This window comes from Oratosquilla oratoria, chromosome 18 (genome assembly GCF_046742065.1).
Source record: "Oratosquilla oratoria isolate Oo_2021 chromosome 18, ASM4674206v1, whole genome shotgun sequence".
Taxonomy (NCBI): domain Eukaryota; kingdom Metazoa; phylum Arthropoda; class Malacostraca; order Stomatopoda; family Squillidae; genus Oratosquilla; species Oratosquilla oratoria.
Window position 1 is genome coordinate 62,706,965 of NC_134794.1, and position 26,984 is coordinate 62,733,948.

The following is a 26,984-nucleotide window of genomic DNA, read 5'->3' on the forward strand; positions in this document are numbered from 1 at the left end:
ATTAATGGGGCAGTTATTTTTATTATTTTATTTATTTTATTATATACTAGGCAAATTACTTGCGCGTTGCTGCGAGTTCGCGAATCATTCCTAACCTAACCATACCCCACCTAACTTTAACCCTTAACCCTAACCAAAATACATATTTTTTGAAAATGAAATATAGTTATCCAAGTACCTGAAGTGAAAGGATATCAGAATATATATGGTTATGGGGGTCTATATGCAAAAATTTAGGAGTTCCTGAACAAAGAAATAAACAAACAGACAAACAGACAAATGAAAGATAGTTTTCCAAGTACCTTGGATTATAAGGTTTCAGAATATATGGTTATAGGGGTCTATCTGCAAAAACCTAGGAGTAGTTCGTGAATAATCATTCGCCTAACCATAACCCACCTAACTTTAACCCTTAACCCTAACCAAAATATTTTTTTTGGGGGGGAAATGAAATATAGTTACCCAAGTACCTGGAGGGATAGGGTATCAGAATATATATGGTTATGGGGGTCTATCTGCAAAACCCTAGGAGTTCATGATCAAACAAACAAACAGACACAGACAGAGGCAACTTTATTATAGTAGATATATATATATATATATATATATATATATATATATATATATATATATATATATATATATATATATATATATATACTTATACCAAGGCTTCTCCCCCCCTTACAAGGGAGGTAGCCAAAAAGAAAAAGGCATAAAACCATTCCCACCCATTCCATCCCTAAATACACTCCACCCCCCTCCACTCTCCCTCTTATCTTAGCACCTCCTGGATGACGGGTCATCCCTGCACCTTGTCCACTGCCTTAGGTCAGAGGCAGTGTCGCAAGACACAGCACATCCACAGCAAGGCCGCTTCATTAAATTGGCGACCCCCCCCTCTCCATCCCCCCATGCAGAAAAGGAGAAGATGGGGAGAAATCCCTTCAGGCTCCGTCAAATTTTTCTCACGCATACTACCTCACCCCCATCCTCCCACCCATTCCACCTCATGCATCACAGCATCATCCATATACAACCATTCTCCATTCGCCCCCGTCTTCTGTCCTCTCCCGTCTTTTCCCCAAAGCCCCCTTGACCCCATCCATCCATCTCATCCTAGGATGCCCCCTCATGTTCACTCCCTCCACATCTGCCTTCCATACCTCTTTTACTAGTCTTTCTTCACTTATTGGTAGGGGGGTCGCCGATTTAATGAAGCGGCCTTGCTGTGGATGTGCTGTGTCTTGCGACACTGCTTCTGACCCAGGGCAGTGGACAAGGTGCAGGGATGACCTGTCATCCAGGAGGTGCTAAGATAAGAGGGAGTGTGGAGGGGTGTGGAGTGTATTCAAGGATGGAATGGGTGGGAATGATTTTATGCCTTTTAATTTTTGGCTACCTCCCTTGTAAGGGGGAAAAAGCCTTGGTATATGTATGTATGTATTGTTATTGTTAAAATTCCCAAAGAGCAAGAGTTTGTATTAGATTGCTCCCCATTTGAAGGAGTCTTTGGGTTGAATGCTACCCATCTGGAATTCAAAGTCTTGGGTCGAAAAAAGTTTGCTGGGAAACAGAATCACTCAATGGGAAGGAAGACCATTGTTGCTAACTGCAAAAAAGTATTGAAATGAAATGACAATGCCAAAATTTCATTTGATAATCAGAAGGTCTTTACCCACCTTTAAATACATATAGTCATAAATACTTTCATATTTAATGATTGTGTTTTCCTTGTTTTACTAATTACAAAGGGGAAATGTCCCCCTGTGACTCTTCCCCCTTCTCCCCTGGCCATATCACATGTGGTACTGAGGGAAATTTAGAATAGGAAAGAATATTAGGGAGCAAAGAAAGATGGCATAAAAGTGGGGTAGTAACATTTAAAATGGGGATCAGTAATCAGTCAAACGATAAATTTCCCAGGTTCTCTTACAGGAGACCTATGGCTCCAGGAAGCTGGATATGGCCACTAGTTTGGTCCAGAAGTCAGTGGGGTCATGCACTGTGTAGTGAGTGAGTGAGGGATATTTTTGTATCTTCAGTGTGGTGGTTGTATCATGATTATATGATGTCTGTTGCCAGGCCAAGTCTGTTTTGGTGGTGTAGCAAAGGATGTGCTGCTTTCTAGCTTTGGAAGCTGTCTGTGGGATTAATAATGGGGGAAGGGGGAGTTTGGTGGTTTATGGAATATGATGGTGTATTGAAGAGTGCTTCTTTGATTTGTAGAGCAGCATTTTTTTCCAGTGAAAATTTCACCAGGTTTAAAAGGAATGCAATATTATGGTGTAGGGGCGTTGTGATTGCAAAAGGTTCTACACAAGAAATAATTTATGCTGTAGCCTTGCAATACTCCAGTTTAACCCTGGAGGTGTCTTTCAGATGAAAATAGTCTGTCTAAACAAGATTTTTGAAGGCGAAGACTGACCTCACAGAGTTGCTCATTTGCTTGGTGTATGTATATATTTTACAGTAATAGTTGCCCCATAAATTTCTCCCGAAGAGGGGGACTATCCATAGTACCAAAGGCTTCAGTGAAATAATTCTGGATGAACTGGTAGACGCAAGTTTAAATTTAGAGAGAGATCATCTCCCAGGTAGGAATGTGGAAGCAATCGGTACATAATTGAGTTCGGGTAGAAATGATAAGTTTATGATACTGAAGATGTTCCTGGGGTTGGAGTTTTATGCCAGTCTGCTCCGAACGAACTAGCGTGAGTTGTTTGTTTACATTTTTTCTGTGAAATGTGAAACATGACTGTACCTCAGTGATCTAGTAGAGGTAGGAAATCAAGAAGTTAGGGATACTGAACAGACTTGTTTATTAGATAAAAACAATATTTTTAAATCCCCTTGTACACTGATTAGTGTAAATTTTATTCTAGCAATAGATTAATAATTTATAATCTTTGGGCAGAGGACACATGGACTATGTGATCAGTCCATTTAGGATCGAATTTGTACCTCTTGAATAGTATTGTTCAGTATTGGCCAAAAAAACAACAACAAAAAACTGGAAATGCGATTGTGTTAAACGGGTCAACTTTATGTTAGGGATCTAGTATTTTGGGTGTTTGTACTTTTGACAGAATGTAAGGATTGGGCTGGATGAGGTCACATGTAGTGAATATGTACATTCTCGTGGGTTGGTTTGGGGTGAATAGGATTACACACGAGTTCAACGTGTCTCAAGGAACCCCTGCGCAAAAATAAAGAGATAAATTGATTAATAAATAAATAAATAAGAACACATACCATATCTTTCTCATTTTATTTTCATCGTAACATTAGTTTAGATACCGGTAGGTTGATGTCTATATTACATTATTACAATAACCAAGGATATGTCGTGCATGTTTAGTTATATTACGTGTATGAAATTAAATAAAAAATCAACATATATATTCTGTTGAATCTCCTGCCACGCTTCACGAATATATATATATATATATATATATATATATATATATATATAGAAAATTTATATATATATATATATATATATAATATGTGATAAATACTCTAGGTCAGGGGTTCTCAATTTGGTGTACGCAATAAGTCATTCAGGGTACCAAGATGTCTGAAGTTCAATACTGGGCTGCAGTAGTTTCATTCATGCAGATGTATCGTAAATCACTTGTGACATCAATGCTTCTTAGACATTATAATTTGAAACGTTTTATTATACCCATTGCAGTACCGATACATGTTAGATTGCCTTTTTATAATATTCTATAAAATATAATCGGTGTCAATCAGTGAGGGTATGGGTAGATGGTCATCTGGGTCCACAGGCAGTGAATATTAGTCGATATGTCTAACACGTGCACATGAGAGGTGACTAACATAATTTTGATGGTTGTAAAAATAGATTTGTGAAGTTGATCATAGCGAAGTGGTGGGATCGTGGTGGATGTATAGTGACATGATTACCAATCTGTTATGTCGCTTTGGGTTGGATTTGAATGAACATTTTAACGGTTATTACCAAACTACGTTTAGATAATAATTGCAACTTTTTACTTAAACGGCTTTAAATATGCGACTAAGATGTGGGTGTGTTTATGGCGTGCAACTACTAGAACATCATAACTATTTTCAGTGTGTTTACAGCTTCGGGAGAACAGAAGGCTTACAATTAGATAAAGCGCGTTCGAGTAATGCTTTTAGCATGTCGGGCATCGCTGGTTTTTGCAAGGTCACACATTCTGTGTCCGAAGCTTGCGTGGGTGTCCCCGAATTGTAAACAAGCTTGAATTTTAACTCGAGATTAAAATCGGTTGACCAACAAAAGTAAGTCCTTGGTACGAAAACTTAAACACTTTTGACAAACTGGTATTACGTAGCTAAACACTTTTGACAAACTGGTATTACGTAGCTGAACGAGATAATCCAAAGTAGGGCCAATTAAAATAATATGCCTTGGTACGCAGGGGACAATAACAGCAATACAAGTGACATTTCTCACGACGATGATATTCATAAAATATTTCCTAATATAAATCTTGTATAAATCCTTGGAAGGGAAAGATTTGTATAAGGAAATTTTTTTTTTAAGAATACCACCGTAAGAATCTTGCGGTGTTCTTAAAAAATATTTCCTTATATAAATATTTACTTCCAAGGATTTGTAAAGAAATATTTTTTAAGAATGCCACCGTTAGAATATTATAGTCTCCAAACACAAGGAACGGAAAATACTTTTCGAAACACAAGGAACGGAAAATAATTTTCGAAAATACCGGAATATTAGTGCTTCGCGTTTTCATACTTCTCTCTAAATTTCGGAACAGTTTCGATTATTGGAAATGTTTTAATTTTTTAGGCCGCAATTGAAAAGTGTGTGTGTGTGTATGTGGTATGCATGTTCACATGGGTGGTCGATAATATAACTCTCGTATTCTCAGAAATATTGCTCATAATATTTTTACTACTGTCCCCACCTCTTCCTCCTCATCATCAGCAAAATAGAATCGTTTTATGCTAGCCACAGTAAAATAGTCTTCGTTCTAATGGACTTGATACGTTTTTGAGTCTATCGGAGTATAATAAAGTGGCTCTAGCCATTAAAGTTAGTAAAATTCCACTTTGTAATTGTTGATAGCGCTCAATTTAAACAAAATATATACGTCCTTAAGCCCGTATAAGTCCTTTGTTATTGTCACCTTTGCCCAGCGTGCCCGGATATCAGGGCAAGTGATAGTCATCGGTAACCGTTGAGAATCGAGTTTGGACCTTTTTACTTACGAGGTGTTATGCGTGCCTAACGCGCCACCAATAGCTGGAATCGAGTTACTGTACTTTGAAACTCCGCCCCCCTCGTGATGACGTAGATCCAGACTTTGCCGTGATTGGTCGTCGTCGTTTCCGTTAACCAATGGTTGCCGTTTTTGGCATCGAGCGGAGACTAAATCAACTGCGTAATTTCACTCATACTTGCGTTTACATGTACAGTTTGTACGGTACTAGTGTCTGTTTTCTTAGGAGAAACTATTTTTATACTACAGTTTTAATAATAGTTCTTTGATTTTAATTTCTTTTTTTTGTCAGTTCAGTCGCCTTGTGACAGTAAAACCAGAACTTGATGTACCTGTATTTAATCTGATGACGCAGAAGGTCTGATAGACGGAACAAATGCACCTTGGCGCCTTTACCTAATTGTGATATACAGAATAGCAGTGCTCGTAAGATACAGTTTGTTAATCAGACTTTGAATTTATGTTGTCTTCATGGTTTCTTTCTTTTTATTTATTTATTTTTTGTTTACCAAGAGGGCTACTTCCTTCTCGTCCTCACCATTCATATTTCTAAAGACATCAGTCATATTCAATATTGCCTCTCCACTTCTTAAATCTAGTGTGGACAATTACGCCTCGAACACTCGTCGTACGATCTGGAAATAATTTCGGTTGCTTTCAATTTATCTCCACATTGTTTTTGTATCTTTCCTATTATGTACGGACTACGCAGTTCTTTGCACGATCAATAATATTGCGCAATATTTCATATTGTACAATATTATTGACGGTGTAGAGATGGTACTGAAGAATGACACGGTTGTATTGTCGCGCGTCCTTTTTGCCACCTGTCGACGGTCTTTAGTACTATCTCAACACGTATATATTGTACAATACGGAATATTGCGCAATAATTATCGTGTAGGGTCTGCCATAGACGACCAAACTACCTTGGGATTTTATTTTTGGAATGTTTTACCACCTATTTCTATGTAATTTACGCAGCTATCCACATTTTGAAATGTAATTTTAGGGTATATATATATATATATATATATTATATATATATATATATATATATATGCAATAAAAACACTAGGAGCGTGTGTTCACAAATGCGTAAATAACCACTAGGAAAAAGTAAACTAACGAAGCAGAGCGCTTTCGTGTAATTACATCTTCAGTGCAGATACAAAGAAGGAATTAATTCCTTCTTTGTATCTGCACTGAAGATGTAATTACACGAAAGCGCTCTGCTTCGTTAGTTTACTTTTTCCTAGTGGTTATTTACGCATATATATATATATATATATATATATATATATATATACATATATATATATATATATATATATATATATTTATACTTTCGTCTATTTGGGCATTTGTTTTAGTTTTACTTATCCATTTTGCTAACCGTTCATAGCAATAATAGGTAACAAAAGAATGAAGGAGACTGCAGAAAGTCCTAAGGCAATTCACTGCTCATCTTCCACCTAGCAGCAGCATCCACAAAGTTATTTAACGTTCTTTTAAGTACAGGATAGAGATACGAAGTAGGAGGTCTTGGATAGGTATGGCATAGGAGACGTGGCGTAAGTATATAGTGCAAAGTATAGGGAGGGGTGAACAGGAGATGTGGGTAAGGGGGGAGGGTAGTATGGGGAAGGGGGTAGGAGGTATGGGGAAGGGGGGAGGAGGTATGGAGAAAGGGGGGGCAGGAGGTATGGGGAGAGGGGATCGGAAGGTGAAGGAGCTACATATACAGGTTATAGGGTACGATGTAAGTAGGAGGTAATTGGGGCTTTGGTTAGGTACGGATGAGGTACATGTCTGTACGAATGTTGGTTAAGGTCGAGGCTCACCGAAGCGAGGAGGAGGAGGAGGAGGGTGAGGGTGAGGGTGATGTCTTGGAGGCAGGAAGGTCCAAATCAAGAGGCAGTAGGCAGCCGGTGTTGCAGGTGGCGAGGCTGGGGTCTGTACACAGCTGGTGCGGGACGTGGGGGGGTCTATTTGGGCTGAAATGGCTTGGTCTGGGCCGAAGTGGTCCGGCTTGGGTCAGGATGGGCCAATTACAGCTAATATGGGGCTGATCTGAGCCTATTACTCACGAAAAAAGATTAGCCCATTTTATTTTTTTATTTTATTTTTTTAATAGTATTGGTGACAGTCAATCCATTATCGCAGGGTTAACCAGAAAACGAGTAGAATAGTTTCTTAAGTTGAGGATGGAGGCAAGGAATCCTCTGGCGATTTCGTTGGCACGTTCTTCGTCGTATCTCGCCTCTTGTCCTCCTCTCTCTGTCAGCCTCCCTCTGTTATCACTTCTTTAATACGCTTACTGTTACTTCCTCCTCTCTCTTTCTCTTTTCTTCTTTTTCTTCTTCACCCCTTACCCTCCCTCGTTCATGTATGCGTGTGAATATGTGATTTATATAAGTGGGTGTGAATGTACCCGTGCATGTGTATACATACACATATGTACACACACGCGCACATGTGTATATATATATATATATATATATATATATTTGTGTGTGTGTGTGCGCGCACATATACGCATACATAAGCGACCTGAATTCTCATCCGGGAGGATAAGTTGTCGATCATGAGCCTAGCACGTGGTCCCAGGCCATGGTGAATCACAGACGTACACTACTCAAGCAGTATGCTGTTAACCCAGTTCGGGTATGTTCGCGTTCAAACCCCCCCACCCCACCCCCCACCCCCGTGACCCACTTGCCAAGTTCTGAAGGCGAGGGGCGATCCGTGGATAGTCTAGTGGCCACGGGTCGTTTAGGGGAAAAAAAAAAAAAAAAAAAAATCGGTGCAGCCTATGTGGGCGTTTCTGCACCTCAAAGTTAGTATCAAAGACCCACAGAAGAGCTTGTGAATGGAAATGATAAACAAAATATTTATCAAGCCACAGTCCTCATCGAAACCAGTGCACTGCTGATGATAAGACGGGGGGGGGGGGGGATGACACCTGCCCGTACACCGTAAAATTTAATAATGATTGCGTAACGATAATAATGATCAAAATTAACTAAATGTGAAGAAGAACGTTTAAACTAGATAGAACAAAGGCTGACAATGTAGATATAAAAGATAACCATGGGTATTGTGAGTAGATTTGGGTGCTTGTGAGTTGTGACATCCCCTCTGGACCAGAGTCCCGTAGAATTCTTACGATTGGTGGTTCTGTGAGGTAATTTCTTAAAGGATCTTAGAGGGAGTGTTAGAGAAATGGGAGTCATTTTTATCGTTGTATTTGTCTATTTCTTATGATGTTGTTTGTATGGACACTGCTCATGATATAGGGTTTAGTATTAATAATGATTTACATTAATTCAAGGCGCAGTTAGTTGGCACAGTGGGGGAGGATTTCCATCCAAACGAAATTGCTTGGTACCAGGCAAAACAAAAAATACATACAAATGACCTAAGGTCACTGTGGGTGAAGAAAAAAATATATATACACACACACACACACATATATATATATATATATATATATATATATATATATACGTACAATATATACACAAGTGAAACAAAAGGAATGTTTAGTTAATGAAGTTTTATTTTTTCTCGAGGTTCTTATTCTTTTGAAGTCGCTCCTCACCAGCTAATAAAATCATTTGGTGTTGAAAGGTTATCATATTGGGCTATTTTTCCTCCAACCGATTAATCGGCGTAAAATCACTGTTGGCATTTTTCCTCTCTCAACAAAAATACATGGATTGGCTTTTGACCTGCTGGAGCCCCGGTAAATCGGATTCCCTCCCGAGATCAGCAAATCTGCTTAAAACAGTCGTCGTAAAAGTAGACCAATTTGATAACGACATAAGACGTTTGCCCAAAGTAAGAATCTACGCAAGATTTATTGATAGAGTTGAATTGTTCGTATCGACAAGAATATTATTCTGAAGTACGTCGCCGGTGGTGGCACAGTGTGTGTGTGTGTGTTCGCGCGCGCTTGTAATTTGTCCTATTTTTGACCCACCTTGTATTTACCTAATTGCATTTACACAACAGGAAAGTAGCAACGCTCGTGGGGTCCTGTCCCTTACTCCAATTATCATACCTGGCGTGTTCTAGCAGTGTGTGCGTGTGCTGCTGATTTTCTCTCATGTTAGAGCCATCCTGTATTTACCTAATTCCAGTGTACAGGAAAATAGGAACATTCGTAGGCCTGTCTCCAATTATCATAGCTCTCTCTCGCTCGCTCTCTCTCTTTCTCTCTCTATCTGTGTGTGTGATATCTTTCTACGGACCTGAACAAATAACAAGCTTGAAGGAATGAATACTTTGAAAGTGAAACTTGGTAACCTGTCGAGACGGCCACGACCGCGCCAGTCTGGGTGCCAAAGGAGGGTGAGGGGTGGTGGTGGTGGTGACGACGACGACGACGACTGGCGACGAGAGGGGGGCGCCAGAGACGACGAGATGTCGTCGTCTTTGGCGCCGCCGTCGGCGAGTTGCATGTTCTCGGTTCTCGCCCGCCTTTCTCTCTCTCTCGCTCTCTCTCTCTCTCGCTCTCTCTCTCTCTCGCTCTCTCTCTCTCTCTCTCTCTCTCTCTCTCTCTCTCTCTCTCTCTCTCTCTCTCTCTCTCTCTCTCTCTCTCTCTCTCTCTCTCTCTCTCTCTCTCTCTCTCTCTCTCTCTCTCTCTCTCTCTCTCTCTCTCTCTCTCTCTCTCTCTCTCTCTCTCTCTCTCTCTCTCCTCTTTCTTGACAAAAAATCGGGCCTAATACTGTATAATACCAGTCATTCCCTCCCTCCCCCCCGGCCTCCCCCCCTCTCGGTGCTCTGCCCCGGTTTTCTTCTCCCCGGTCATCTGCCCCGACCCTCTTACCCTTCCCCCCCTCTTACCCTTACCCCCCTCTTCCCCTTACCCCCCTCTTCCCCTTCCCCCCCTCTTCCCCTTGCCCCCCCTCTTACCCTTCCCCCCTCTTCCCCTTCCCCCCCTCTTCCCCTTGCCCCCCCTCTTCCCCTTGCCCCCATCCCCCCATCCATCTCCGCCCTCCCTGTCTACAACACGGTGTCTTGAAGTCTTTTGTTTTCCAGTCCGGGGGTGATTCTATTCGCCTGAAGTTAAACGTCCACAAAGTATTGTTGATTTTGTTGGACAAAATCGCCTGGCGGCAGCCAGGATTATGTACGTGAACAAGTCTGAATGTTCAAGCAGGACGCTTGTATGTTTACGGTTGTTTTGTCTTAAGCATGGGCGTTTATTTATTATATATTTGTGCGTGTGTGTGTGTGTGTGTGTGTGTGTGTGTGTGTGTGTGTGTGTGGATTGCATGTATATGTATAAACATTATTTTTTATTCCCATACGCTCAACGGACAATTTGAATTAAAGGGGTTTTCTAGTTCGTTGGATTGAAATAGTAAATCACACACACACACACACACACACACACACACACACACACACACACACACACACACACACACACACACACACTCACTCACTCACTCACACTCGTTCACTTTTCCATGTAGATTCATAAACTCCGGGATTAGCATAGAAGGAAGCGACAGGAACCCACGAGTGTATATTAGTGTCGTAGGTGTGGGGAAGGGTGTCAATAAAGTAGCGTTCCGGCGCTTGGCCTTCAAGCCAAACATTTCATTAATCAATCAATCAATAAAGTAGCCTTCGTAAAAGGATAAGGTACAAATTTATAAAAGAACAAACACCGTAGATGAAATAGTAGTAATAATTATAATAATTATATTAATAAAATAGTAATAATAACGATACTAATAATAACGGTGATGATGATAAATAATAGATAATAATAGCAGCATGTCGTTGATTAAAATTTTTGAGGGCAATAGGAGGATTTTTTTTTTTTTTTTTTTTAGCTCGGGTGATTTTGGCTGTAACGGTAATGTGTTGAAAGAAGTCGTTTTTGGTCCTTAGACGAATTTAGATTTAAGAAAGAAATAGGCAACAGAATGGTGAACGAATGAAATAGACTTAGTCGCCATGTAGTGAACACTGAAACTACCGGTTGTTTTAAGAGAAAGTAAGATAAATTTTATGGATAGGAGTGGAAGGTGGTAGTGGATATAGAACTGCCTAGTCCTTATTGCCTTTTCCAATCTCCTCCATTCTTGCGTTCTTCTGTTTTTAGTAACCTTGTAATGAGTGCTGTGCTAATTGGTTGTGTTAGATTAGATCATTTTATGGACAGGGAAGATAGTTGTAAGGGGCATGGAACTGTCTTTTCCATTCTTCTCTTCTTTCGTTTGGTCCAGTGATGGACGAATGGACGGACGTCCTTAGGAAAAGACCAATAGAACACTAGGCAGTTTCATATCCCAGTACATGAATTCAAATCTATGATAATTGGAAATCAAGGATATAGATAGTTGGAACTTTACAAGAATTTGAAGCAAGGAAGAGTAGGAAACGGGAGATAGCGATCGTTGTTCCTTTTCTTTATACTACAGTTAGGTAAATTAGGCAAATACCGTGAAAATGGGACAGAAGGGTAGAAGTAGTGACGACTCAGCGAGTTCCAGGCAACGCCCAGGGGAGGGGAGGGGAGGGGGAAGGGGGGCATAAGGGTTCAAATTGGATTTTCTTGTCTGGTGTAGATCTTTTAAAGAATAGTGTTTACACCACATGCTTGGTTAAGCCTTCACGTGCGTCCAAGGTCGTGTACGTACGTACGTGTGTGTGTGTGTATGTGTGTGTGTGTGTGTGTGAGATATACCATCGTCTTGGGTCACGTGCTGGGCACTCGATCGACAGATCTTACGTTGTGTTTGAGTGGATTGTGGTGTGTGGCTTGATCTATGGGTGGTACAGCGACCTTACACACACAAACACACGCATATGTAACACACACACACACACACACACACACACACACACACACACACACACACACACACACACACACACACACAAGCATCTGTAACACACACACACGCACTTGTTGCCCAAGGGAAACAGTACTGTAGTAGCTTCAATTACATGTAACAAACGATTAGTCGGGGAACATATTATTTATCGTTATTATTATAATTTGTTATTAGCCAAGCTATCTCCCTTCTAAGAGGGGAAAAGCCCTTGGCATATACATAGTTATTATTATTATTATTATTATTAATATTATATTTTCTTCGGTACAGTATCTATTCCAAAAATTGATTGAATAGTTTGTCCTAGCTGTGAATGAAGTGTAGGGAGTAAGTAATTTTGGGCGAAAGTACGTATTATCCTAAAAGAAAATTTAAATAGGTAAAAGTGTATTTAACTTTTATTATTATTATTGTTATTATTGTTGTTGTTTTTGTTGTTGTTTTTACTACTACTACTACAACAACTACATCTTGCATCCTCCAGTCATCTTTTCTATTCCGTGCTATCTTGGAAGATTCTTTCTTAATTTAATTCTTCAATAATTGGTATGTTGTGCTTCTTTAAAGGACTCGGCCATTGCAACTGTCTTTGTTTTTTCATTTGTGTTATTTCAACATTAACTCGCGTATTCATTCCTTAAGTTTTCACGACATTTTTTTCCAATCATTGTTCTTAGTTTCCATTTCTTTCGATTGTATTCTTTTATCCGCGTAGGTCCTGGTTCCAACTCTAATCTATACATAATTAATTATGGGTGTAAGTACCTCTCCTAATGTAGTCCACTTAACTTTTTTTTTTTTCGTAATGTTTGTCTTTCGTTATAGGATAGAGAGGTCCTGTGCATCTACTATAAATTACTCTTTCATTTATTTCAATTATATTTTTATCACCCAACTGAGAAAAAAATGCATCCCAGAAGAAATATGTTTGTTATTCATTCTGATTAATTAATTTATTTTTGTAATTTTATAAATTTGATTTATTAATGTATTAGTTGATTTTTTATGTATTTATTCGTTTATCATTATTTATTTGACTTGTTTATTGTTTCTATTATTTTTTTCGATATATTTATTAAATTTTATGTACTAGCTTTATTTATTTCTTTATTTTAATATTTGTACAGTGGGAGGAGTTTCACTGCTCTCTGTTGGCACCGCCCCCTTTCCCGTGCTTGTTGCTCATTGGCCAAAAATAGGCCCAATGTCCGGTGACCATGCATTTTTAAGGCCCTGTTCACACTAGCGGTATGAACCGCGGCGGTTCAATTACAGTGTAAGTCAATGGAGGCGTGCACACACAACCGCGCAGTTTTTCCTTGACCATGCCGCGGTTTCCGTGCTGTTCAGTGTAAAGAGGGCTTAAACACATATAGGCTCAAATGAATGAAATCTGCAGAGGGTAAGGAAGAATGATTGAATGAGGTTAAGTAATTTTTAATCCTGTCAACCGGGTGGAATACAATTGATTGGAGGTCGAGTGCTGTGCTGTGTTGTGCCCTCAATAGACCTCAGTATTGGGAGTGTGTGAAACCTGATATTTCTCCCAATATCCGGAATGGTTTCTGGAAACTGGAAGATCTTCCAATATTCGAAACGATTTCTAAAAACCTGAAGACCTTTCACTATTTGGAATGATAGGTTTCATAATCGAGGTCATTCCCGTTAGCAGAAGCACTTGTAGGCCCTGTTCACACGAGCGGTTTGAACCGCGCGGAAACCGCGGCGGTGCCGCATAGTCGAGGAAAGACTGCGTGGTTGTGTGTGAACACCTACACTGACATGGATCGTAATTAAACAGCGGCGGTTGAAACCGCTAGTGTGAACAGGGCTTAATGTTCTGATGTATTTTGGGAACAGGCTTTAGTTCCATGTATTGCAGAGTTGTGAATTTGATTAATATCTGTTTGGGAACAATGCATGTTATAAGGCGGCGGTTTGACCTTTGGTTGTCTGCCTGGAATCCCTCCAGACTGCTGCCACATCGCCTGTAGAAAGCCATAATAAACACTTCAATTATAGACACCAGGGGTAGATGTGGTATAGATTTTCTACATTTTACTGAGACTATAGTTACTGTGAGACTCGATCTAGGGCCAGTGAGGCTACACCCTTCAGCATCATTCGTGGACGTCGTCTACTATGGCATGTGGCCCACGTTCCCCTGATGTTGATGTGCTGCGAGGATTCTCTACAAGCCTCGATGGAGGAGGAGAGGAAGGGGCCGCCTCCCTCGGAAGAAGAATTTCATGGCTGCTGGGACGAGTTGATCGAACTTGTCGAGGTGGGGGGGAAAGAGAATCAGCAGGGGGGAAAGAGAATTAGCAGGGGGGGAAGAATTAGTAGGGGGAAAGAGAATTAGGAGGGGAGAAGAAAAAAGGAGGAGGGGGAGAAAGAGGAGGAGGAGGGGAGGAGAAGGAGAAAGAGGGGGAGGAAAAAGAGGAGAAAGAGGGGGATGGGGAAAAAGAGGAGGATGGGAGAAAGAGGAGGAGGAGGGAGAAAAGAGGAAGAAGAGGGGGGGAAAAGAGGAGAAGGAGAAAGAAAGGAGGAGGAGAGAGAGGAGGGGGAGAAGGAGAAAGAGGAGGAGGAGGGGGCAATGACCTTCTCAACACAACGATATCGATCGCTTTGTATTTTGAGGGCGGACGAAGGCGTTGGAGGGGCACTACGTCCCACTTGTATTTCCAGCCTCGAGTGGGACGTACTGCGATGCATTTGAGGTGTCGAGAGAGGTTCCTCTTATTTATCTGTTCATTGGATTTTTTTTTTTTCCAATGGCGCTGCAGAACCTACTTCAGCCTCGAAGTAGGATGCTCTACCTATGTATTATCAACCCTATTATTGCGCAAATGCTTCTTCCTTTGGCTGAATGAAATGGTCTAGCAGGAGGAGGAACATAGGTAAAATTTGGAAAAGTTAAAATTGTTTGGGTGAAAAAAAATCTAAATGTAACGAGTGAAAAAAAATCTGTATAATTGTTAGCCTGACCGTGACCGCCATGGAGTGTGTCTGTCTCGGACGCAGGATGCCCCGGTAAGATCACGTGATCATTGTCGTGAGTTAGAGAGGTTGTGTCGTCCTTCCGAGGGGTTGGGCGGTGGAGCTGCAGTCGGCAGATTTAACCGGTTCGGGCTCAGTTGCGCTAATTCCCTCAACCAGCGGGGAAAATGTACCTCTTGGGAGAGGAGGATGTACTGTACGTGGTGTGACGGTATGGCGTGGACACGTCGACTGTGCGCCGCCAACTCGATGTACTACTTGCACACCCTCTGGGCGGGAAGGGTCAATAAAGTGAAAGAATATATTATTTAGCACCTCAGGGAATTGGAATGGAGGCGAATGAAGTCGTATAGCGAGGGCAAGAGCGAAAGAGTTTTAAGGGGTTAACGTCACTATGGCAAACTATTTTGTCTTCTCGTTGTCCTACAGCATATGTGATTCCTTTCCGAAAGCTGTGGGTTGGAAATGAATGAAATGATCGACCTGGCTCCGTTCTAAGAAACCCGAGGCCCTGGTGTATCCGGCAACGGTAGTTGGAAAGCCACGATTCTTCTTCTTCTTAAAGGCCTGACCATCACACGTTCAAGATTTTCGTCAAATGTTTTTGTAAAGCTGGTAGACTACTTTGCTGACAGTATTCTAGACTTCTCTAAGGACAATACAACAATGTGTCTAATATTCGTATAGGTTTAACCTCTCTTAGTTTGTCGTTCAACTTCTCCTCAAAGGTGATTTGGTATTTGGAGATTCGAAAAATAAAAGAGTGTGACCTAAGTCGTTTCAGCTCAAACTAATTCACGAAGGTCTAAGAGGACAAATTCTTTGTTTTTTAATAATGGCTGTTTTTGCCTCGAGCGAGTGACTGCCGCTAGATTAGCTGAAAACAAAGACTTTGTACTCTAGAATATCATTTGACGATCATTGTTGAGCCATGAACGATCATCGTTGGTAGTGACGAGTTTTTATATATCAGGGGAATGTATATATATTTTTTTCTGATGTGAGAATCTGTTAAGGGTAAAATTAAATGATACCGTCTTACCTACTAAAGCGTGACGGTCGAGTTGTACCTATACATACTTTAGCATTTATTCATATTATCTCTACAGGTGATTGTCTTTCCACTTCGTGGTGTCCTCACAGTCGCCAATAGAAGCCATCTCAGTGGTCACATTCTGTACCGGTTGATCCTTTACCTTTGACCCTAACTGTCGGCAGACTAATATATTCATATCAGTCGCTTAGCCCACCAAAGCGGTAGAGGTGGAAGAGGACAGGGAAGGGAAGGGAGGAGGGGGAAGAGGAAGAAGACGAAGAGGGACCTTCTCCTAAACTGCATCAGCTAATGATGGGTGTGGTGGTGGTAGTGGTGTGGTTGGTACTTGTGGTATAGTGTGGTTGGTACTGGTGGTATAGTGTGGTTGGTGGTGGTATGGTGAGGTGTGACGGTGGTGGTTGGTGTGGTAGATCTGTGGTGGCGCCTCTGCCGTTGTTGGCAGGTCATCGACGATTTGCCTTCTTGCCCGTTGAGTCAGACTTCCCTACTCCCTCCTCACCTCCTCCTCTTCCTCCCTCCCCCTTCCTCCTCTTCCTCTCTTCCTCCTCCTCCTCCTTCCTCTTCCTCCCCTCCCCTCCCCCTCCCTCCTCCCCTTCCCTCCCCCCCCCTCCTCCCCCCCCTCTTCCTCCTCCCCCCTCTTCCTCATCTTCCTCCTCCCCTCCCTCTTCCTCATCTTCCTCCTCCCCTCCCCATCTTCCTCTTCCTCCTCCCTTCCCCTTCATCTTCCTCTCCTCCCCCTCCTCCTCCTCCCCTCCTCCTCCCCTCCTCCCTACCTCCTCCTCCCTTCTCCTCCTCCCCCTCTCTCCTCTCCTCCTTCCTCTCTCCTCTCCTCCTTCCTCTCTCCTCACCTCCTTCCTCTCTCCTCTCCTCCTTCCTCTCTCCTCTCCTCCTTCCTCTCCTCCTTCCTCTCGTCCTTCCTCTCTCCTCTCCTCCTCCTTCCTCTCCTCTCCTCCTCCTTCCTCTTCTCTCCTCCTCCTTCCTCTTCTCTCCTCCTCCTTCCTCTTCTCTCCTCCTCCTTCCTCTTCTCTCCTCCTCCTTCCTCTTCTCTCCTCCTCCTTCCTCTTCTCTCCTCCTCCTTCCTCTTCTCTCCTCCTCCTTCCTCTTCTCTCCTCCTCATTCCTCTCCTCATTCCTCTCCTCCTCATTCCTCTCCTCTCCTCCTCATTCCTTTCTCCTCCTTCCTTTCTCCTCTCCTCCTCATTCCTTTCTCCTCTCCTTCTCCTTACTTTCTCCTCTCTTCCTCCTTACTTTCTCCGCTCCTCCTCCTCCTTAGTTTCTCCTCTCTTCCTCCTCCTTACTTTCTCCTCTCCTCCTCCTCCTCCTTACTTTCTCCTCTCCTCCTCCTTACTTTCTCCTCTCCTCCTCCTCCTCCTTACTTTCTCCTCTCCTCCTCCTCCTTACTTTCTCCTCTCCTCCTCCTCCTTACTTTCTCCTCTCCTCCTCCTCCTTACTTTCTCCTCTCCTCCTTACTTTCTCCTCTCCTCCTCCTCCTTACTTTCTCCTCCTCCTTACTTTCTCCTCTCCTCTCCTCCTCCTTACTTTCTCCTCTCCTCCTCCTTACTTTCTCCTCTCCTCCTCCTCATTCCTCTCTCCTCTCCTCCTCATTCCTCTCTCCTCTTCTCCTCCTCATTCCTCTCTCTCCTCCTCCTCCTCCTCCTCATTCCTCTCTCCTTCTTCTTGATTCCTCTCTCCTCTCCTCCTCCTCATTCCTCTCTCCTCTCCTCCTCATTCGTCTCTCCTCTCCTCCTCCTCATTCCTCTCTCCTTCCTCGCTCCTCTCTCTTCCTCGCTCCTCTCTCCCTCTTCCTCGCTCCTCTCTCCCTCTTCCTCGCTCCTCTCTCCCTCTTCCTCGCTCCTCTCTCCCTCTTCCTCGCTCCTCTCTCCCTCTTCCTCGCTCCTCTCTCCCTCTTCCTCGCTCCTCTCTCCCTCTTCCTCGCTCCTCTCTCCCTCTTCCTCGCTCCTCTCTCCCTCTTCCTCGCTCCTCTCTCCCTCTTCCTCGCTCCTCTCTCCCTCTTCCTCGCTCCCTCTCTCCCTCTTCCTCGCTCCCTCTCTCCCTCTTCCTCGCTCCCTCTTTCCCTCTTCCTCGCTCCCTCTTTCCCTCTTCCTCGCTCCCTCTTTCCCTCTTCCTCGCTCCCTCTTTCCCTCTTCCTCGCTCCCTCTTTCCCTCTTCCTCGCTCCCTCTTTCCCTCTTCCTCTCTCCTTCTTCCTCATTCCTCTTCTTCTTCCTCATTCCTCTCTCCTTATTCCTCATTCCTCTCTCCTTCTTCCTCATTCCTCTCTCCTTCTTCCTCATTCCTCTCTCCTTATTCCTCTCTCCTTATTCCTCTCTCCTTATTCCTCTCTCTCCTTCTTCTCTCCTCTCTTCCTCTCTCCCTCTTCCTCCTTCCTCTCTCCCTCTTCCCCCTTCCTCTCTCCCTCTTCCTCCTTCCTCTCTCCCTCTTCCTCCTTCCTCTCTCCCTCTTCCCCCTTCCTCTCTCCCTCTTCCTCCTTCCTCTCTCCCTCTTCCTCTCTCCCTCTTCCTCCTTCCTCGCTCCTCTCTCCCGCTTCCTCCTTCCTCGCTCCTCTCTCCCGCTTCCTCCTTCCTCGCTCCTCTCTCCCGCTTCCTCCTTCCTCGCTCCTCTCTCCCGCTTCCTCTCTCCTCTTCCTCCTTCCTCGCTCCTCTCTCCCTCTTCCTCTCTTCCTCCTTCCTCGCTCCTCTCTCCGCGCTCCTCTCCTCTTCCTCCTTCTTCTCTCCTCTTCCTCCTCCTCTCCTCGCTCCTCTCCTCTTCCTCCTCGCTCCTCTCCTCTTCCTCCTTCCTCGCTCCTCCCCTCTTCCTCCTTCCTCGCTCCTCCCCTCTTCCTCCTTCCTCGCTCCTCTCCTCTTCCTCCTTCCTCGCTCCTCTCCTCTTCCTCCTTCCTCGCTCCTCTCCTCTTCCTCCTTCCTCGCTCCTCTCCTCTTCCTCCTTCCTCGCTCCTCTCCTCTTCCTCCTTCCTCGCTCCTCTCCTCTTCCTCCTTCCTCGCTCCTCTCCTCTTCCTCGCTCCTCTCCTCTTCCTCCTTCCTCGCTCCTCTCCTCTTCCTCCTTCCTCGCTCCTCTCCTCTTCCTCCTTCCTCGCTCCTCTCCTCTTCCTCCTTCCTCGCTCCTCTCCTCTTCCTCCTTCCTCGCTCCTCTCCTCTTCCTCCTTCCTCGCTCCTCTCCTCTTCCTCCTTCCTCGCTCCTCTCCTCTTCCTCGCTCCTCTCCACTTCCTCCTTCCTCGCTCCTCTCCTCTTCCTCCTTCCTCGCTCCTCTCCTCTTCCTCCTTCCTCGCTCCTCTCCTCTTCCTCCTTCCTCGCTCCTCTCCTCTTCCTCCTTCCTCGCTCCTCTCCTCTTCCTCCTTCCTCGCTCCTCTCCTCTTCCTCCTTCCTCGCTCCTCTCCTCTTCCTCCTTCCTCGCTCCTCTCCTCTTCCTCCTTCCTCGCTCCTCTCCTCTTCTTCCTTCCTCGCTCCTCTCCTCTTCCTCCTTCCTCGCTTCTCTCCTCTTCCTCCTTCCTCGCTTCTCTCCTCTTCCTCCTTCCTCGCTCCTCTCCTCTTCCTCCTTCCTCTCTCCTCTCCTCTTCCTCCTTCCTCGCTCCTCTCCTCTTCCTCCTTCCTCGCTCCTCTCCTCTTCCTCCTTCATCTCTCCTCTCCTCTTCCTCCTTCATCTCTCCTCTCCTCTTCCTCCTTCATCTCTCCTCTCCTCTTCCTCCTTCATCTCTCCTCTCCTCTTCCTCCTTCATCTCTCCTCTCCTCTTCCTCCTTCATCTCTCCTCTCCTCTTCCTTCTTCATCTCTCCTCTCCTCTTCCTTCTTCATCTCTCCTCTCCTCTTCCTTCTTCATCTCTCCTCTCCTCTTCCTTCTTCCTCTCTCCTCTCCTCTTCCTTCTTCCTCTCTCCTCTCCTCTCCTCTTCCTTCTTCCTCTCTCCTATCCTCTCCCTTCTTCCTCTCTCCTCTCCCCTTCCACCTCCTTGTCTCCTCTCCCCTTCCACCTCCTTGTCTCCTCTCCCCTTCCTCCTCCTTGTCTCTTCTCCCCTTCCTCCTTGTCTCTTCTCCCCTTCCTCTCCCCTTATTCCTCCTTGTCTCTTCTCCCCTTCCTCTCCCCTTATTCCTCCTCCTCTCCTCTCTCCCTCCCCTTTCTCCATCCTCTCCTTCCTCTCCTCCACTTCCTCGTCCCCTTTCCTCTTCTTCTCCCTCTTCTTCCATCCTCTTCTTCTCCCTCTTCTTTTCTCTCTCCTCCTTCCATACCTTCCCCTCCTTCCTCGTTCTTTTCCTTTCTCACCCCACCCACCTCTTCTTCCTCCATCTCTTCCTCTCCCCATGCCTCTTCCTCATCCACGCTCATATATTGCTCTTCCTCCTCCTCCTCCTCCCCATCCTCCTCCTCCTCAAGCTGTTCCCCATCCTCCTCCTGCTCCTCAAGCTGCTCCCCATCCTCCTCCTCCTGCTCCTCCTTAAGCTCCTCCCCCTCCTCCTCCTCCTCCTCCTCCTGGGATGGATGGAATTCAGAGGCGCACGCGGATGTAAACACAAGAAGAAGCCTCCTCCTTGTCGTCGTCGTCGTCGTCCATATTTCGGTTGGCAGACAGCAGCTCTCCCCCCACCCTCGTCCAGAATCGACAACCTGTTGCTCCCCTTGGTGCTGCTTTTGCTCCTCTACAGAGCAAAAGTTGGGCCTAACTAACCTCTCGTCTTGGCCAAGGAAGGCCCGTGTTCAAGAACAAGGTCGTGTGACCGATGCAATGCCGCCGTGCAAGCTGGCGGTGTAAGATAATTTCAAAATTTATTTGCCAGTTCACTTCGGCGAGCGCGGGAAGGTCTCGGCGTCGGTAGCCAGACTATTTATTATTATTATTAATATTATTTTAGTTTTATATATTTTATTACTGTAATTCTGTTTTTTTGTTTTTTTTTGGGGGTGATTTAGAATGATGAGTCGAGGAGTTTCCACGTAAACAAAATAGAAGCAATAATATTTAATTGATCTAATAACGACTACCGCTGTACAGGGCATTGCTGAACGATGTCGTTATTTTTAAAATTCCCCAGAAGTCGTCGAAGGGTCAGTAAGTCCTTTCGTTGCCGCCAAGGGAGAGAGGGGGAGGGTGGGATTTGTTGAAGAATAGAATATTTTGGCTGTAATCATAAAAACAGAAGAACATAAGAATGGTGGAGACTGCAAGAGACCATAAGGCCTACACAAGGCATTTCCATGTCCCTTTACCACCTGTCATCCATAAGCTTGTCTAATCTACTAAAACAGTGGTTCCCAAACTTTTTTTGGCCGCGATGAAGGTGTGGCGACCCAAGCATCAAAAAGCAATTTCGAAAGTCTTCTTGTATTGAAAACACAATGAAATGAAAACACAATTGTACAAATATTTTTGTTTTTTCTTCTAAGAAGGTCTCGCGACTCATAGTTTGGGAATCGCTGTACTAAAAAAAAAACGGCAGATTATTTTAGCGTTCACTATATTGTTACTTTGTTCCATTTGTTAACCACTCGGTTAACCAAATCTTCCCTATTTCCTTCTTAAACCAAAATTTTTCCAATTATCCATTACTACTGGTCCTGCCCTGCTTTCTTAATGTGATGACCTTGCCTGCATCACCCTTGTTAAAGCCCTTGACCCATTTGAATACCTCCATAAGCTCGCCCCGAACTTTTCATCCTTTCGTGAGTAGGAGCGAGGGCGCCTGAGATTTGCCTGAATGAAATGGTTTGGATTCGGCTGAGAAGGAAAAATAATGGTGTCTCCCTCAGAATTTAATTAAATCGTCTGCCGACAGCAACAAGTGAGTTAGGAAGGGTAGGTGTCACTTGTGTAAATAAGATCATGGTGCCAAGTGTAGGGCCTTGACATCGATGTGCCTCATTTGCACCATCCACCACCACCCCCACATGTGCCACATGTTCCCACCAGCTCGCTAGCACCGCCTCTGCCTTGCTCCCCCTCCCCCCCAGTACGTCACTCGTACTGTTCACCACTATCACCACCACCACTACAACCACAACCACCGCTATCACCACGACAATATGCCCACCACCTCCGTTGTAACTTTCCTATTGACTTAAATCTGATGGTGACAGCAATGAATGGGTCGACTTGTCAGGGGGCGGAGAGTTCCACAGGGTAATAAAATCGCCTGACGACATGGCCAGTGGGTCGTCATCCTTATCTATAAAACGTCAGATGTACTTGAAATATTTTGTTAAGGCTGACGCCAGGTTTGTTTGAGTTTCCATAGCAACGGTATTTTCTTCCGAGTAAGCAAATTCGCTTGATCAGAAATTCAAATTACTTTAAGGTTTATATCGTTGGAGGGTTTAATAAAATCGCCTGAGGACAGGCAGAGTACAAGGGGTGACGGGCTACTCGTCTGAACGCCACAACACTGAAAAACGGCCCCACCACCTCCCCCCCTACCACCACCACCAACAACAAACCAAACCTAAGCCAAGGTCATGTCCACGAAGCGGAACGCAGATTGGCAAGGGATGTCTGTTGTCGTCACAGGGTGGGGGGTTAAGGGGGCGTTAGGGTTAGGGGGGACTGTGGGGCGTGACCCACCCCCCCAAAATATATACCTGCATTTAACCGAATTGTTACGTAATTGTGATGTATAGCATGGGGTTTGTGCTCGTAGGGTTCCGTGTCTGTGGTGATCTTCGTTGGTCGAATTCTTCATAAGTTTATGTTGGCTGACTGTTTCGTCTTCTGAACTGCCCCGAGAATCAACGTATCAGATGAAAAGGCTGCCCTACTTTCATATAGTTTCGTTATATTTCAACGTCTTTTTGGTCGTTCTTGTGTTCCACATTCGAAAGTATTCGTCAGTTTGTTAGTTTCTTTCGTGAATATGAATACGATTATCCGGTCACCTCCTTACTTGTTTTAATGGCGGTTCTAGATTATTTTCATCGTTTCTTCTGTCAATCAGACTGGTAATCGTTTTGGTGTCTTGGCTTTGAATTCTCTTCTACACATGCACCCGTACACATACGATGTGTGGGTGTGTATATGTATGTATTTTGCGTGTGGAACTACACCTGCAGCAGTCTCCAGTTGGTGCAAATGTGTATCAGGATTGTTAAATGATCTCGTCTGTGTATTGCAATGCCATGGTTATGTTCGCCAGCAATTTACAAGTCTCTCCTGCCCTGATAAATATATATATATATATATATATTGGTGCTTAATATTCCCTTTTCCAATATAGGTCCTCCATTGTTTTTGTAATTGCCCAAGTTCCCATTTTGCAGATTAGTGATGGTCTATTCGTACGTTTCCCCAATTGCACAGGTTTCATTCGTTTATTCTGTAGATATTTTTTGTGACCCGTGACCAGTATCCGCAGGGTATGGTGTGAGTCTACGTGTGTGTATGTGTGTGTGTGCGCGCGCGCATGTCCGCGTCCATGCATAATAACCATAATTGCTTGATCGTGTCTTGTATAACCTTGATTGCATGTGTATGGGACTGGGAAAGGACGACCCTTGCCCTCCTCTCCTCGTTCTGTCTCTATCCGGTGTGGTTGGTCTGCTGGTCTTCGTGGTCGCGCGTGGGTGTAGCCTTGCGGATGTGTCGGTGAAGGAGTTTGCGGATGTGTGGGTGGTTCTAAATGTACGGATGTGTCGGTGGCTAAGTTTTGCGGATATGTTCGTGGCTAAATTTGCGTACGATTCGGTGCACTACTTTGCGGATGGATGTCCCTCTGTTTGCGGATGATTGTTACTCTATTTGCGGATATCTGTACCTCTGTTTGCGGATGGGTTAGAGCAGCGTCTCTCTCTCTCTCTCTCTCTCTCTCTCCCCTTCTCTTTGTGGAAATCTTTTAGTAATTTCTCTGAATACTTGCTTAATTAAAAAAATGCCCCAATCTTTCATAGAATTATGTGTCGCTGAACAAAGACGATATTTGATCAACTGGTTTATGCAAAATATAACTTATGTTGCCTCGGGAATGACAATGCAACAGATTGCAAATATGAAACGAAACTATAAAAAAAAAATTACACCTAAATGCGTTGGACTATATTTTGCCTATTTGTCATAATGTTCCTCACGGAACCTCACGGAACGTCCCGGAACCCCGCCAGTGTTCCTGAGAACCCATCCCGGCCGAAAAGTGCCAGGGGAAGGTGATCAGTTTGCGATGGGGGTGATTAGCCTTTGTGTTAGGATTGGTGCTGTAAATAAGGGGTATGGATCCTTTCTAACGAAATCGGATCCCTCTTAAAGGAGTTGGATCCCTCTTAAAGGAGTTGGATCCCTCTTAAAGGAGTTGGATCCCTCTTAAAGGAGTTGCATCCCTCTTTAAAGGAGTTGGATCCCTCTTTAAAGGAGTTGGATCCCTCTTTAAAGGAGTTGGATCCCTCTTAAAGGAGTTGGATCCCTCTTAAAGGAGTTGGATCCCTCTTAAAGGAGTTGGATCCCTCTTTAAAGGAGTTGGATCCCTCTTTAAAGGAGTTGGATCCCTCTTTAAAGGAGTTGGATCCCTCTTTAAAGGAGTTGGATCCCTCTTTAAAGGAGTTGGATCCCTCTTTAAAGGAGTTGGATCCCTCTTTAAAGGAGTTGGATCCCTCTTTAAAGGAGTTGGATCCCTCTTTAAAGGAGTTGGATCCCTCTTAAGGTGTTTGGATTCTTTTTAGGATTCGGATCAATTTAGAGAAATCCAACTCCAGAGGGATCAAACACCATTAAAAATGGACCAATCCCTTTAGACATGGATTGGCATACCGGTGTGTGTATGTACATGTTATCAAGTTGTAGTTTTATGTTTGGGTAATTGTGTCACGTGGTTTAAGTTTCTTATCAGAGGTTCGTAGTGTATGAAGGTTTTCTGTTGCTTGACGAGTTTGCAGGATACATTTTTGGGTTTAAGAACGCAACAACATAAGAATAAAAGAGTCTGCAAGAGACCATAAGGCCTGCACTAGGCAGTTCTATGTCCATTACCACAAATCGTCCCCATCCATGAAGTTGTCCAGTCTTATCGTATTAAAACAACCCATAGTTTCAGCGTTCAATTCATGGTTTGAGAGTTGATATTTAGTTATTGCGAGTTTTGAATTGTAACTGATTGGTTTCTTAACTTCGTAATTACTAGTTGGTGTATATTTGTATTTTGTCGCACAGTCTTCTGTCCATTTGGTTAATATCGGGTCGATGGCGAGGAGTTGTTTAAAGAAACATTTTTAGGGCGCATAGGAGGCTTGTACATATGTGCGTGTTTGTGTACGAATGGACTTGTACATCTGTATTAATTTTTTTTTTTTTTTTGGTTTGTTTATTTTTTTTCTATTTATCTTTTATTCTTTTGTAACCTGCATAGTCGCCCTTCAGTCCTTTGTTAAATTGCTTCCTTATGAGTTGTTTTTCATATGAAAGGTTACGTGATTATTTAAGCAGTTGTGTGTGTGTGTGTGTAGTGTCCCAGTACAAGAAGCCTGTATTGTTGTTGCAAACGTGGTTTGTATGTATTTATTGCGCAGAGCTGTATTGATTGGATGAAGGATTAGCAAATAATGGACGTACCTCCCCACCCCCTTTGTGCAATTCCACCCCCCCACTCCACTCACTCGCAGCAATTGTACGATTGAAATGAATTTCCACTCATAAGAAATGTACTCGTATTCATATTTCTTCTTTGCTGCCTCTAATATGGTCCATCTTTACTGCCCCCCCCCCCCCCATAGTACAGAAACGGTGGTACAAACTGCCACTGGCCACTTTGTCGTTCGTGACCGTGGATGTGTGTTTGCGTGAATGGCCGAGGTTTTGTTGAATTGTTCCATGTCTTGATTAGGGGCATGTGTTTGTGGGTGATAAGGTGCGTGTTTGTGTTTTGGGTGAGTGTGTGTGTGTGTGCGTGTGCGCGCATGTGTGGATACTTGGGTGGGTATTTGTGCGGTTAGTTCAGAGCTCCACATGTCTTTTCCGATCGATCTTGCTTTGCTTGCTTGCTTGATTTGCTTTGCTTGACATCGAGAACACCTGAGGTTGCGCTTGCTTCCATTGGGTGTGCGCCATTGTGCCCAGGGGGGTTGGGGTTGGGGGGGGGGGACTAGCGGTGTTGTTCATTGCGTAGTTGTGTAGCTTAGGCTTTGCGCATGCGCGCGGGATGGCCCGAGGGAAGGGCGCGTTTTTTAATCCATATTTTTAAATCTATTATTATTATTATTATTATTATTATTATTATTATTATTATTATTATTATTATTATTATATATATATATATTTTTTTTTTTTTTTTTTTTTTTTTTATTTATTTTTTTTTTGGCGCGCATGTTTTCTTGGGTGCAAGTTGGTTTGCGCGATTGCGTGGATATGCGTCTGAGCGCGCACGCGCGCGCGTTTGTTCGAGGAAGAAAGGCGTGTTATCTTACACGTGCGTCCTGTTGCAGTTGGACTTAGGCGGATGAGCTAGGGGACTGTCTGGAGGACCTACGAGTGTGGCCACGCGTTGGCAGGGTTTTGGCCCCCACGGGTTAACCCGTAAATTAATTATTCGATTTATTAATGGAATCTTGACCAATCAACTACCCACCCAGACCAGTTCTATCAAATAGTCTGCCAGTAGTTTCCCCATAGGTAGATAGTGGTGGTTATATATATAATATATATATATATATATATATATATATAATATTGTGTGTGTGTGTGTGTGTGTGTGTGTGTGTGTGTACAGTACAGCACAGCATATATTTCGTTCATTCCGAGACCACTCAACTGAATAGAATAGTGTGGCTTTAGCTGGACTTATTTTTTTGAAATGTGAATGGAAGAGAGAGAGGCTTAATGGTAAATGTTATTATT

The 26,984-nt window shown here is 43.8% G+C and overlaps 1 protein-coding gene across 6 annotated transcripts in view; it reads left to right on the forward strand.

The window, feature by feature from the left end:
* chico (insulin receptor substrate 1 chico) overlaps nt 1–26,984 on the forward strand; it is a 151,525-nt gene that overhangs the window by 23,469 nt on the left and 101,072 nt on the right. The gene's annotated exons all lie outside the window — the stretch shown is intronic.